Source organism: Passer domesticus, chromosome 5, assembly GCF_036417665.1.
Source record: "Passer domesticus isolate bPasDom1 chromosome 5, bPasDom1.hap1, whole genome shotgun sequence".
In the NCBI taxonomy this organism is placed as follows: Eukaryota; Metazoa; Chordata; class Aves; order Passeriformes; family Passeridae; genus Passer; species Passer domesticus.
Window position 1 is genome coordinate 28467199 of NC_087478.1, and position 16036 is coordinate 28483234.

A 16036-nucleotide genomic window follows, 5' to 3' on the forward strand; every position below is an offset into this window, starting at 1 on the left:
CACAAAGTACCCAAAAGAGCACATGTAAGTAGAAAGGTGAAGGATGTTGAAGCAATATGAAGTACAGATGTACAGATAGCTACTGAGATGGCAGAAGAGATGTGTCTCAGGTGACACCAAGAAAGCTGCAACACAGCTCACGGGTGCACAGGAAAATGGAGCTGTGAGAGCACAGCCAGTGGCATTAATACATAATTAGTTTCTTGGAGAGGAATATTGCATGATGAAGGGTGATCACTGAAGCCACATGTTTATTTGTTATCACGGTCCTTTGATGATTCCTTACCCCACACAGTTATTTAAACATTATGGATTTGTCTCTTGATGATCCCAGTTCTTTATCATTACAGCTAAGGCATATTAAAGTATATGAATTTTATTGTACAGTAACTATTTTTGTGACTATCTTTTTTTTTATCCCCCAACAAAAATAGGATCAAGTCTCCAACGATCAAATGACAGACAGATGTCACCCAGACTGGTGTTTGTCATACCATGGCCTTGGTGCCATTCCTGCACCCCGCAGCACCAGGTTTTACAACAGCATGCTGACACAGCTCCTACTGGATTGCTCACTAAAACTCCTATTCAGTATTTAAGACTTACATAAAACATCTTCACAGCAAACTGTCTTGTCTTTTTTTTTTTTTTTTAATGGGTCCATTACTGCAATTACATTATGCAAAGTATAAAGGCTGAGTAAAGTAACTGCTAGGTACAGAAAATCAGATGTCTGTCTCTGTTTAGGACACAGTCAAGGCTCATCAAGTAAGCATAATGATGAAATAACAGGAGTAGGTTACAAGTTTCAAGTTCCAGATTACATGTTAGAAGGTCTAATTTGCTAACCATTGATTTGGAGATGGAAATCAATTATACTTCCACAGAGAGATTTATCTATTCTGTTTAAATAGACTGCAATTTGTAGACAATTTAAAAATATCTAAAAGTATAAGACTTTATGTTTTATTTATTTTCTTACTTTGAATGACCTATATTAATTAGCATTATTCCTTTTATTTTCATTTCTACTTTACTTTCCTTTTTTAACTTGCAGCTCTTTCTTATTACTTCATCAGCAAAAAACTCAAGTTTTGGAACTGATGATGAAAAATAAGTGATGGGTATAGCAACAAATTGGGGGTTTTGAAATTCAAAAATATTGGTTATAATTACATTATAAAATATAAATTATCTTGTGTGATATAAGCATCCAAAGTGCTCTCCCAGTCCTTATCTCAACTCACTAATCCTTTTTTACATTTTCTCTTCCCTGTACAGCTGTGGAGGGGAGTGAGAGAGCGGCTTTGGGGGAGGTGCCTGGAGTCCCGCCAGGGTCAGCCCACTACACACAGTGTGTGACTCACAAAGAGTCATAAAAGCTCAATGCTGCATCTCCTTCCTCTCCCCAAAACAAGCTCTTCTAGAAAGAAGTTTGTGAAATAATTCTACATAAATCTTTACCAGGAACTAGCAGATCTGGAATCCAGGCAACATAAGACAATCAACCAGTCATACATATCACCTCCTATGCATTACAGGCCACGACACTGAACTGAAATATTCAAATATGAAGCCCTTTCCCTTGCTGCATACATTTCAGTTTGTAAGAACAACTACATGTGACAGGAAAAAATACAGTACAGCGTTGCCTGAGGATCACACAATGGCAATGAACTGTTAACTTAACACACCCTCATGTTCACAACAGGCAGATTATAACTGTTCACAGAAAAGGCAGAAGACATCAAAATCACTGTCATTCTATCTTAGAAGAAAATATGCTCCTGAAGCCAAAATACTCTGAACATATGAGTGAGACTACCCAGGCATCTTAAAATAAGTAAAATAAAGTAAAAAAAAAAAAAAAAAGTAAGCCAACAAACTACTTCAAAGCATAGTCCACTGAACCCAGTCTCCTTATTAATGGCAACAAACCTGATTCTTCAAAGAAACATAGAAAATAACATACAGAAGAACCATCAAATGAATACATCCAGGCTAGTGTGAAATCATAAAGCTATTTTTTTATTTCACCAACAGGCTTTGTAAGCCTTTGCATATGAAACCATTCTAATGCAGTGACACAGTATCACTAGCACTTGCTTTCAACAAGAAAATCAGCTCTTCTCCACAAAGTCTTGGAAACAAGAAAAACTTAGAAATTCTGAGTCTGTGAGAGATGGCTCTGCCCAGATGGCCCTTGACCCTTTCCCATGTATCTTCATGCATCCAAGAATTTCTCAAAGGTTAGAACATGGCAGCAGAGTGCATGATTCAAGCCTGTGTGGTTGCCAGAAATTTCAAGCAGAGCTCACATGCCCACTTCCACAATCACAACACTTGGCCACCATGCAGCTAAGAAAATTCTATCTCATCCATTGAACTCCTCTAAATAAACAATCCAAGCATTTTGCTTCAGTTTTCCAGCAAGGTTATAATGCCTCCAGGTATCAGGGACCTGTCTATATTGAATGACCAAACTATGTTTGATAAAAGAGAGAAAACCCAACAAACAATAAATGCCCAATTAAAAAAAATAATTGAAACTGAATTGAAAACCTGTTAAACTGAATAATCTAAGCACAAGCTTAAGCATGTCTTCTTATGGACTGCTGCTCTCAGTGACAACATTCAAAAGGGGTATTTCTTCTTAAAACCATGGCTCCATGTTTACTTATCATGACAGACACCAGTGGGTTTAGTGATGGTGTAAGTTTGCCAGTGCACAGTGTCCTTTCTTCTCCCAATGCTGCCACAAATGCCTCTTTTTCCTGCTCTCTTGCCAGCCCACTCCTCTTCCCCTGCCCACTGAAGAGGCATCCTGACAAAGGAAAGGGCAGATGTACATCAGGCTACCTGGAGGCTTCTAAAAACTTTAAGATATTCTGGTTAGGTGAGTATCAAGCACACATGGAAAGATTTCTAGAAAGACAAATCTACTAACTTTTTTCTGCACCCCATTCGTCCTAAGATATTGGCACCCACACCCCAGGTAGTGTGGCATGCTCCTCCCGCCTCCTGACAGCAACTGTCACAATCAGTAAACATCCCATGATGCTGGTAATTCCTGTCTTTAATTTTCCTTCAGAAATAAAGATGTTTCAGCAACACGAACATCTGGACTAGTACTGCGTACATGGAAAAATCCGGTAAAGATTTAATTTCTGCTTGGCTAGATGCTTCCCAGGATACTCTGATTAGTTTGTGATTGGTGTCTCTCTGGGGAAGCATATCATCCTTCATCTTCCTAAGTCCCTTCATTCAATAGACTGAGTCACAGTCAAGACATTACCTGAGGATTAGCTGTTCCAGATCTTGATAGTTATTGCCTATGTAGGATTTCATCTACACCTGAAGTACATCAACCATTTCCTCTTGCCATCAGATTTCCACATTCCCCCAGTACCTAAAAATAATATCTATTGTTCAAAGCAGAGGTTTCTAAGAAGACTAAACAGGAAGCCTACAAAACCTGCTTAGAAGTTTGACTACTCTTTATCTATTTGTATGCAAAAAGTGATCAAATATTACACTGGTAAGCATCTGTGTGCAGGGTCTAAAAATTATTAGCAAGGTCTGCTTATATTTACACAGCTGTATTAATAATGCAACTAACCTTTAGTATTATTTAACACATTAATGTTCTTCCAGCAAAATGAATCTTTCAGGAGCCCCCTTCAGCTGTGTTTGTTCAATTAATTATCAACAGTTTGTTAAACCATCCTTTCTCTTCCACGATCCTTCTTCCCACTGGCCATCAAATACACTTTACTTTTGTATTATTTTAAATGTCCATGCAAAATCCATGACCCAGCGAACTCCTGCTGTCCAATCACTGAGTTCTCAGAATGTTGTCAAGTAGAATATTTTCTCATTTCTGCATTTATCACCTTCACTGTCTAGATTGTGTTCTCAGGAGAAGGCATGCACACATACACTTCCCTGTGGTATCTCAGCTACTTTGGATTCAGATTTATCACCAAGGAAAAGCAGAAAGTTCAGCACATTGGTCAACTCCTCAGACCACTTTAATATCTTGTGTTCACAACTGCCCAATATGTGGCAGATAGGACTTGCAGTTTCGTGAAATTTGTCAGTAATTATGAACGGACAACCTAAAAAATGGTAATTAAGTCTATGTTGCTTCATTGTTTGCTCACTTATGTTAGTTGGTTGGCAGGGAGGAAACACACCCAAAATTATCTCACACAGGAAAAACCCCCAAACCTGTCTCGTTCACTTAGTTCTCCTACCTCCCCTTGGAATCTCTTTGATTACATTTTCTACTGCCCAGAGATGAAGGCCCAGGCACTGTGTAAGTCCCATTAATCCTACTTTGCAAGCTTACATAGCGCAGAACCACAGTGTGGCTCTATCCTTAGAAGTACAGAGATAATCACCACCTTCCCTGAATCTCTCTCTCTTGACAGCCACATCATTACTAGGCATGGCTCTCACCCCTTTCTCATTTATCTTTGGGATTCGGGCATTATTTCTTCTGTGCTCATTGTCTGGAAAGCACAAACTCCTCTGTTGCTGCAGTCAGTGAGGCTGCAGACTTACTTCATTTCATGCCATCTCCCTCAACTATTCAAAATTATTCCAAATTTGAAACTGAAAAATATATTGCAAATTTTTCCAGTCAATCACTGCTGAAAAGCTGCATATATCTGCTTCCTCATCTGAAAAAAAGAAAAATGTGTTTGAAATTTTATCATGACAAGGAACCAATTACTATTTGTGTCTTACTTCTTATTAGCTAGAAAAGCTAAATGTTTCTATTACATTTAAAACACAAAGTCATTGTTCTATACCAGTCTTAGAATCACTCAAGAGTATCTACAGTATGAGACGCCTCCAACAACACTAACAGGCTGTTTAGTCACAGTGGCAAGGAGTCAATCTGAAATGCTGAATTCCTTCCCCTACCTCTCATATTTCCTGTATTTCCATCAACTGCTACCAGGAAATTACATAATTCATCTATCCTATGTGGTGTTGTTGAGAGGTCTTCTACAGAAATCATTTCAATCCTGGAATACAGGCTCCTTGAGTCATCCTTAAAGACTAAACAGGTAATCTGTGCTCTGAATAAGCAGTGAAAACATGACTAAAAACTCTATTGACAGCAGTTCAGCTGAGGCAAATAGACCTAATAGATGAGTAAAACTTTTAAAGTAGGCTGCCAGACAGGGGAGTCTGGGAAAGAGGCTGCAGCCAATCAAACCCAATGCACACTAATTGCACAAATGGAGGTATCTCTTGGTAAGCAAAGATTCAATCTGGACCATGTGTTCAATGTCAGCTTCCCTTAAAAAGGGCATTACTGCTATTCACACTGCAACTTTAGCTTGGTTAAAGAGAGCAGCCAAAACAGTTCTACTCAATGACATGCAAAACTTTGCCTTTAGTGCAATGGACCATATTCTGCTTGTTAAAGAGAACTGGAGTATTTTGGACTATATACATAGTATTTTAAAAACTTGGGCATGCCTAATGTGAACAAAATGCCCACGCATTTTATGACAAATTCACTATATTCTCTCTTGCTGACAATCCAATACCCAAAAAACTTTCACAGCGAAATGTCAAACTATAAAATCAAACACCTTAGACTAAAGCCTTAGAGAGTGTCAAGAGAGGTAAAGCAATTGAGGTTAATATTAATTAAATTACAACTGTATTACAATTATATTAAAGGTTTATAAATAGCACAACAGTGTGACAGACCAAAAGAACTCCAAGGCAAATATTACGGGCCTGCTTAATCCCCATAAAGATGGGATTAGACATTATCTGATCAATTCCTCATGTCAGCTATCCACAACATCAGTGACATAGCTTTATTCAGTGAAGGTGCTAATACATATTTTATCAAATGCTGACAAGGAAATTTGTTCCACCTTTTCTCAGCTGGACTGCTGGACTAGTTGTAAAAGATACTTTTCAGAAAACTTTGTTAAGAGAAAAATAGCAGAATTTAGAACACTAGACACCTCCCTAGCGCACCTTATACTTCCAGACATGCTTAAATTCACCCACACATCCATCAGAATGTCTCAAGTCACAGGCATCTATATGCAAGATGAAATTAAATTAATTGATTGAGATGGAGTATTGAGAATTTATGAAATTAATGAAAAACTGCTAAAGACATGCGCACTTTTGAGTCAGTATTTTGAAATCTATGAGAGCTAAACAGATAACACCAATCAGCATTAATTTATTACATAAAAAGACACTTGTGTTCTCCATTGCCCTAAGTTAAAACCATCCATGGACATGACATGAGTGGGAAGACACACACCTACTCCTGCAGCTGCGCTTACAAGGTGTAACTCTGCTCCCCAGATACTTCCAACAGGTGGCAAAGGGAAAATAAAATAATGTATTTCATTCATTAGGATATTTTGCCCGGATTTGCCATGAAGAAAAAGAGTGCACCAATTATGCATAATTTTAAAAGCCACATTTTTGCACATGACTACTGAGATGGTGGCTCTCTGCAGCTTTGTGGGCACAAATCATGTGAACATGTTCATTAAAAGGCAAGTGCCTCTGTGCAGCAACATTTTCCCAGATTTTGACAGTTTCATTTGACAGCATTAAAAAGATCCTATGCAAACTACAAAACTGCAAGTTACACCACTATATAGTACAGCTGGCATTTATCAGGGTGAAAAAAAACTTGGAAGTGATGTTTCCACGCTCCCAAGTCAAAGGTTCCACACAGCTTCTGCTCCAAAAATTTACAGCAACCTCCAACAGTAATGGAGGATTTTGACCAAAACTTGCCATATTATTTAAGTACTCACAGACTACACTCGTATTTAAGCAACTATCAGAGACCCTACAGATACTTTTATTCTCAACCAGAATATCCTTGGTCCAGAACAGTTTCCACAGATGTTTTAGCTAAAAACTCGGCACTGCCACTTTGCTGCACACACCTCACTAGTGAAGGCACAGCATCCTGTGACCTGGCATCCATCTCACTGTATTTATTTTCCTCTCACATTCAAGTTCTTTCCCTTCTCCTACGAACAGCAGCCCCTGGTTAAGTTGGCTGTTACAGCAATACTCACGTTTGCCTTCTTGGTGCAGGCCAGCCTAATGTGCTCAGACATTCCCAGGAGTTGAGCACCACATCCATTGCTGTTGTTAGATCCCACTTCTTTCAAAGCACCTGAATCTAGCTCTGTACAGCAACTGACAGGGTTTCATGCTCCCAACTCTTTTTCCATCCACTTCTGTTCCCACATAAGGAATCTGCCAATCCTTCCATCCCTCCCTTCAGCCAGAATGACAGGATTAGTTGGCATAATCACAAACACTCCAGATAACTGCATTTAACATTCTTAAGCTAAGTCCTTAGCATTAGTTCAGCAAAAGGTTTTTAACACAGACAGCAGCGTAAACACATTTTGGAAATCTTGATTAAAATTGGTTACGCAAACTGGCTTTCTAAATTTTTTATACACTCACCCCCAATGTTCATTATCTAATAATATTTAACCAAAAACTAACATTAAAAAAATCAGGTATTAACAACAGTTTAGGAAATTTTCAAAAGACAGTTTCTAAAAGAAACCTATGTGCATCTAACATGCTGTTTCCCAAGGCTCCTAGAAGTGACAATTATCTATTATGCATTCTCAACTTCATGTCTAAAGTCAGTTCAGTATTTGAAATAATTAAAAATTTAAAAGCAACTGGAGCAGATGTTCTCAGATTCTGCTATGTCACAGCTAATTTCTCCCAAATGTATCTGTTGATACTCCGATTCATCATGAAAACCAGCAAGCTGAAGTTCATAGCAGCTATTAATATAACTACTCCTTTTTTCTTTGGGAACTACATTAGTGAAAGAAAGTTTTACAGTCACTGATAATTTTTTAAAAATCATATCTGTTAATACTCCTATTGTCCTTAGGAGGACATTATACCAAATTCACACACTGTGCAGTTAAGTCTGTTTATCTGTATGGAGCTGTATTCAACTCCTACTGAGCTTCAGCTGCAGCACTTTTCTCCCTACCGTAGCAAGCAGCATCTCTGTATTCCTCCCATGTCCCCCAGCCTTGATTCCCCTGGGCATATACCTTCTTTTTTTGCCTTAGCTCCATCCAAAAGAAGATCCTTTTTCAGTCAAGCTGACCTTCTACCTCATCTGCTGGACTTCCAGCACTTTGGAATTGCCTGCTCCTGTGCTCTTAGAAGAGAGTGTTTAAGAAGTGACAAGCACTGATAGAACCAGTGATTTCCCAAGGACATGATTCCTTTATTAATTTATATGTCTATTTTAACGTTCTACTTTGAAAATGTATTCATTATTCCATTGTTTCTTCACAGCAACTCACCAACAGAATACTGCAAAATTAGTAAAACGAAAACCATGTGGTTAGGGGCTCACATTGTACTACCAACTCTGTTCATAAAGAGTCACAGAAGACAGTGGACAACACTTAAGCACCCCAAAGTCATATGCCACTACTATTACGAAACCTAAGAAATTCACAACAACCATATTCTCTTCTATGCTATACTCAGATCTGATTTCCTCTTTAGGTGCCTTGAGGATCTACAAGGTTTCTAGATAAAGCATGATGAAAACATCCACAAAACAAACTCCCCTTTTACATGCCTGTAAAATTAGCCTAGAGAGAAATACTGCACTTTAGTCGATATGAATATAACTTAGTGAGACATCTTAAGGAAATAATACCTGAATTTACATGTCTTTGTCAAAATAATAACAACATAGACAGAAGCATGCCTGTTCATCTTCCCCACCTTCAAAGTACCTGACGTGCTCGCTTACTAGAAAAAACAGGTTATGTGCCTATTTTCCAGATGAGTCAAGCATATTTACTTGCTTTGATTTCAAGATGGGGGTGGGGGGGAATCTTACAACTGAAACCAGGTGTTTTCTGAACCAATGTATTACATCAAGCAATAATGTCACTGTAATTCTAACACTATGTACGTAGTACATACATAGACATCAGAAACAGAAGGAAAATTTGTTGGACAACAGAAAAAAAAGGAAGCCTAATAATATCTTCAATTTTTTTCATCTGTTAGGAAAAAAAAATTCTAGATGTAGACTAATGTTAAGGGATTTTAACAAAATGTCACAAATTAAAATGAAATCAGGAAAACAGTCAAAATTATACTTGAAAATAATTAAAAGCAAGAAGGGGAAGACCAGAATTTTCACTTACAATCAGAATCTTACACAAATAATTTCAACAAGTAGAAGGTGAAAATAAACAAGTCAGCTACCCTGTAGAGAAAGGCTTAGGACAGGCAACCGCCCTCTGAAACAAATGAACAGGGCTTTCTTCTTAGTGAGAACTGGTAACAAATGAAAAACCCCAAAAAGGCAAAAATTTGTAAAAATTCTCTATATTGGCAGAATAGAGGCACAACAGAGTTACAGAAGCACCACAGACAGTCCTGTGACTGGCACAGTGACAAAAGAAAACTGCAGAAACTCTTCAAATAAAGAGGGCTGCAATGACATTTTTGAAGGCAGCAGATGAGGAAAGCAGGATAAAGGTCTGTTACATCATATCAGACAAGATTTTCATTTTGAAGTTGTGTCTCACATGGGACTAAGTGACCATTATTTGAAGCTGAATATATTTTATGAGCTGACAGATGTCGAAACAGTGATCAATAACAGCCTGGAGGTCTATACATCACACTTCAGATATCTGCAAGCAGTAGTTAAGAGAAGTATACCAAGCAGTAGATGGTTTAATTCACTGCATGTTTCCACTGAAAAAATGTCCAACTTCTGAAGTCCAAAAGACTGAAACCCATGGCTTTAAATCATTATCTTCACAAAAAGACAAATAAAGGATAACAGTGTACATCATTTTATATTAATCTCACTGAATCAACTTCATTCATATTTTACCATCCCTTCCAGGGAAAATATGATCACGTTATTGAGAGTTTTGTGGTGAGTTTTCTTCCAATAATTTATTTATTGAGTTTCAGTTTTCATAACCTTCCCATTTTTTTCATTTCACAGACATAGGCACTGACAAAAAGTTGTATATATGCTTTCTTGTACATTGCCATATCTCCCAGTGTCTTCCCCAGTCCAGCTTTCCATCCAAATAATCCTTGTCAATGTGGCAATCCTGCTCTGAACAAGAGTATGTCAAGTGCAAACTGGTCTTTGCAAAATTGCGCAAACCAAGAATCTCATTTGGTTGGCTGGCTGGGCTTTTCAAAGCCTTTACTGCATCATCACTTTCTGCCTCCAACTTGCAACATTTCTGTGACCTTGTCCAAAACCTGTATTCTGGGGTTTTCAGCTAAGGCTTTTCTCTTTTTTTCCACAGCACATACCCATTGAAGATGTTTGCTACTGATACTATAGGTATCTCCAAGATCTACAGAATAAAAGGTCCAGGCAAAAACTAGAACATCAGCTACAAGCTGCTGATTTGACAATGTGTTTCTGGTCATGGGACGAAAAAAAACCTCCAACAACTCCTCCCACAAAAGCCCTAAAACAAAACCAAAAAAAAAAAAAATCAAACGTACCACAACACCCCCAAAAACAAATCAAAAAAGAATCTCATAGATCAATAATGCACACATAGAGTGATGTAAGCACATCACTGCTGAGAACAAACACATTGAAATCAACACATGTTGAATGCTTATATATCCTAGATTTTTGTAACTATAAATAGAATCAGCTTTTAAAAAATTATTTCATAGCTACCTAAGTAAATTCTGATGAAATCAGCATTACTAAAGTCAGGGTACCAACTTTTTAGAAGCTGGAACACTGCCAATATGTCCGCTCCCAGCTGTCTGAAAGCAAATATATTCATATCTAGCATATGTTAATGTTTTATTTGCACTGGAAATAAACTAAAATAATAATACACTGCAGGTATTTTATATTTTATGAACTCCCTGGTAAGAATATAATGAAAAAGGAATGGAAAATATTAGCTCTTTTCCCACACAACCTCAACAAAAAAGGTTATGAGGAGAGCAGAGCATGGCCAACAGCAAAATTCTCCATGTAAAAAAAAATTTAAATCTCTCACAATAAAATTACCAATATTATGTTTCCAATTTCTTCTTTAGTGCAGATTGCTACATATCCAGTGTAATGTATTTTAATGAATAAGGATTTTCTTAAGCATACTTTATTTTAGTATTCACTCCTCAGGCACACAGTAAGACTAAAACTAGATGATTTCATCATTAACTGCAGTTCTCCTTGTATACTGATACATTGCCTCCAGATCTAGAGTCTTCTAGTGGAGCTCCATAATGCATGGGGTCCAGAATAGCTAAAAGGCCACTCACCTAGGCGGAAGCCACACTTTAAGGCATGAAAAGTCTAAGACAGGCACCGACTCCCCCCAGTCCTCCTTTGCTAACAAGGAACAATGAAATTCAAAGGACATGGGGAAGTAGGAAAGGAAACAAAAAAGGAGCAAAATAATTTGAGAAGACAAAAAATACTGTAAGATGTATTTCAATATACTGTAAGCTATATTTTAATTTATAGAGAACAAAAGACATACAAGGAATGGGTTTCCTGCTCAGAGGGGAATTGCAAGTCAAAAGACTCCCTGTTTTCCCTCTGATGAGAAATACTGCCCAGCTTACAAAGAACAAAGGTCACATGAGACAACATGCTCAGCAGCAAAAATCCCCTAAGAATTCTGTCATTGGCTATTTAACATAGATAAACCAAATATTCCTGTGGTGTAAGAGTAGTTTGAAAATTTGTATAGCTTTACAATGGAAAATACAGCAGAGACTGAACACCTTGGGTCAAAGGTTAGACTGGCCCTGCCCACCAAAGCCAAGGGGATTCCTTCCATTGTCTTCAGCTGGCTTTGAGTTCAGCACAGGAAAGGCCCCAAGACATTCTTAGAGTGTCTCAACTTCCTGAGATGTTACACATCCCAAAGAAGTGAAGTCTCTGGGGAGATCTTCCCAAAGTGTGTAAACTCCTGGTGTAAGGGACTGAAGAAGAGAAACAGGCTGTTCTCAGTGGTGCCCAGTAACAGGACAAGAGGCAACAGGCACAGACCAGAACACATAAAAATCCATTTGGACTGAAGAAAATAGTTTGTTAGTGTGAGGGTGACTGAGCACTGGCACAGTTGCCTGAGAGGTTGTGGAGTCTCCATCTGTGCAGACATTCAAAAGCTGGCTGGCCACAGCCCTCCTTGAGCAGGAGGGTTGGACCAGGAGACCTCCAGAGCTCCCTTCCAACCTCAGCCCTCCTGTGAGACTGACATTGTAGGAGCTGTGCTGGATTCACAAATGACAGGTGCATCTAGCATGCTCTTCTATTACAGCTTTGTAAATCTAAAACATCTCCACTGATCCTATTGACCTACCTGAGTTCAAGGACATGTTTTTAATTCTTGCAAAAGTATTTAATTAGAAAAATTATTTTTGTCCTATTTCTAAATGGATATGGATACTGACTTTCTTTCAAAGTTACAAGAAGTAATAAAATGGTTTAAACAGTTGGTAAAGTACAATATAATTCATCTCAGTAGTACAACTGGTACAATACAGTACAAGTACAATAAAAATGCTTTTTATTTGTCATTCCAGTGTGGTACTACCATTCTACGTAATTCCAAAGCCTGAAAAATAAGGTTGATGTCAATCATTTCAGCACAGAAAATCCAGAAAGTAGAGGCTAAATGGACACAATTCTGCTAAATAACATTCAGAAGTTCTGCACACTGACTACAGGAGGCTATAGTAAATAACACAGCTTTACAAAACAATTCAGTGCTGGCTACATTCAAGACATCTTAACACTATTCTGAAGTAGGCTAATTTATCTGAATTTTCATATTAAAAAGAAACCTCATAGAATATAACTTCTACTCTATATACATTTACATTCTTTAAAAAGCCACACATAAGTATTTAAAATCAAAAATGCAACTTTTTTTTTGTATTAACCAGAATGTTGCTTCCCCTTTATATTCTAACATGCTTTTTTTTTAAGAACTGTGATAAAAGACAAATCATTGTTTTACTGCTAAAAACTGCAAAGTGCCTTTTCTTCCTGCAGTACTGATGCCTGCTCTGCCACCCTGAGCCTGCTGGCTGCCCACAGCCCCCAGACTCATGCTGTGTTCCAGCCAGCCTGCTGGAGATGCTCTTCCATGTCCCTTTTTCTGATTTACTGCAAGGATGGGATGAGCTGTTTAGTCAGTGACTAATCACTTCTCCAAGCTGCAGCCTCTTCTCTGTGCCACACTGAATGCAGAAAACTTCTCCAGCTCTTGGCTGAACAAGGCAGGGGCTGGCCCCCCACTTTGCCACTGATGGAAGTCACCAAAGGCTAGAGGATGAAAGCCCAGGGGAAAAGGTGACCATTTTGTAAAAAACATGGAACTTGGTAAACAGCACAGGTTTAAGTCCACAATGCTTCAAACTACCTGGATTAGTTATGAATTTCAGAGTAAGTTTAACCCAGATTCCTTAAGTTTCTAGACAAAAATTTTGCACTTTAGCTGATGCTTAACTGCTGCTGCAAAGAAGAAGCAGACGTGCTTTCACAGCTCCTTCTCTCTGTGTCAGTAGGCTACAACTGCTGGAGTTTGCAGAAGAATTTCTAGCTTTCAGGGAATAAAGAGTAAATTATGAACAGCAAGAGGGGAATTCCCTTTAATTTTAATTATAAAATTAAAAGTTTCTGCAAGATAGCAAGACAGCTCACTGCATCAGAAACCCATGCATGTTATTAAGGGCTACCATGTCCATATTAGTGGTTTAATTTTTTTGGTAAAAAATCCTTCTTAAGTTATAGAACCCCTTTACAGACTCTCTCTCCACACCTGCTAGCATGAGAACTGTGAGCTGATCCAGTACAACCCTAATGTTTCTCACAGTTGCTTAAAATACTTGTGTTAGACTAAGAATTTGGCTACAATGCACCAGAAACCCATCAAATATCCTGTCTCAGGAAAAAAAACAAACAGGTATATGGAAAAATCACAGCCTGCAGCTTTGAGCATAATGGCTCAGATTTTAACCTCTACTGGAATCTGTTGGGATGGATTTATATAGTTTGCTATTAGGTCAGTAAGTTTCTGCAGTGTCACTGAGAGGAAGAGAGTGATGAGAAGAGAGAAATTGCTTCTTGGAAATCAGTCTTTGGTGATGGGAATTATTACTGCACCAGATAATGGCACAAATATCACTTCTGGTCTTATAAAAACACAAACCACCTAGTTTGTTTAAAAAAAACCACTAGTTCCATTTTAAAAAGAATGCATATAGCTTTTGGAGGTGATGCCTTGGTGTTAACACACTGACTAATGAAAACATTACCATAATAAGATCTGCTGACCAAGCACCAATTCTCTCAGCTGCTAAGACATTGGCAGTCCTTCCACAATTCACTTTAAATAAATGAACTCGTCCTTGTACTTCTCAAGCCAAACCTGTGGTCTAAAGCAATATTTATAGGGTCAGTAGGGAAGCTTAATCTCTCCCCAGTTTGTATTGGTGCCTGTCACCACACAAAGCATTTGTCTCTGCAGAGGGGAAGAAGAATTAATGATCTTTTGTACATACCTTCTCAGAATTCTTTATAATTGCATTGAGCATAGAAAAAAGTAGTCTCTTCCTTCCAGCTCCAAACAGTTCTCCCCAGGAAGCTCCCACTGAACTAAGATGTATGCTGTGGTAGCTGGACTGAGTTTTACATTGTCTACAGCTGAAACATACATCCAAGACACTGGCCCATTCATCTGCCCTGGAAGACTGCTGCTTCTTTTAGCCCATTAGAGCTAATGGAAAACACAGTGATAATTTGCATTCACTGCCATTCCCCATGCTACCAGCATCGACCTTCACACAAGACAAAACAGTACAAGTTGTCTGAATGGCTTGAAACAAAGGTATGGAGTTAAGAGAGAAGGTCAGGGTTTGGGTTTTTGTTTGTTTTGTGGCTTTTTTCCTTCGGCTTACAAAAAGAACTGAAGTCAAAGCAATATTGGTTAAAAAAAATATTAAACCATTCCTTACTAAGTGTTCTTCCCTGAACTAAACATTTAAGAAAAACAGGAGTAGACAGTTGTGCTGAAATTTCCAAAGTGTTGAAAATGTCATTGAACAAGACAAAACAAAGCTTCACTGTCCAAAATGTAAATGCTGGACTGGGCTGAAATTTAATTCCTAGGATTTGGCAGCGTGGGAAAGTCACTTAGCATAACAGTTGAATGCCAGAATCAAGCTGAAAAATCCAGAACTTTCCATTCCTATTTTACACATCATATGCATCACAGTAACTCACATAAGATTAGTCTCACAACTTCAACTGTCTAAAAGTCCAGCACCTGATCTAATCACCAGGGCTCTGTATACAAGCCATGGAAGGAGCTGTCCACTTCCAGAAGGCAACTAATCCCATCCCTTCCAGCCCCTCTCAGCACCAAGTGTCTTCTGGAGGTGCCAGTCTCTGCAGCTTGTTATCAAGAGAGCCAAACTGGTGATGTCCACAACTAGTAAACAAAACACATCAGGTAAATGAAACAGCAAATGACAGCAGGCTTGAAAACGCTTGGTTACAGCGCGTAACTCTCCCTGCAGTCTGGGTGTTAGCACACATCATGGCACCATATCACACTGTACCAGCCAAGATGCTCTGAAGCAGTGCCAGGCACAAGCTGGGGGCACAGCCCTGATTAGAGGCCATTCCCAGCCAACCATCTGGAGGCAGATAATCTGCTGAGGGTGGGAAAGGGGAAGAGACTTCAGCCACATGAGACAAAAGTGCCACAGGACTGTGCCTGCCCTATTTCATTTACTAGTACAAGTGAAGCTGCTTCAGATTGTATTCCCAAATTCTGTATGTCTCAAGCCATGCAGAATGACTCCATCCTCCACCACTGAGGGGAAAAAAAACCAAAAAACCACAACAAAAAAAAACCCAACCAAAAAAAAAAAATCCCGGAAAGCCTGCTTGCTGGTCACTGAAAGATCCAGAAGTGCTGTACTCTTAATT

At 38.6% G+C, this 16036-nt stretch overlaps 1 protein-coding gene across 2 annotated transcripts in view; it reads right to left on the reverse strand.

Moving 5' to 3' along the window:
- NELL2 (neural EGFL like 2) overlaps positions 1-16036 on the reverse strand; it is a 132633-nt gene that overhangs the window by 80758 nt on the left and 35839 nt on the right. The gene's annotated exons all lie outside the window — the stretch shown is intronic.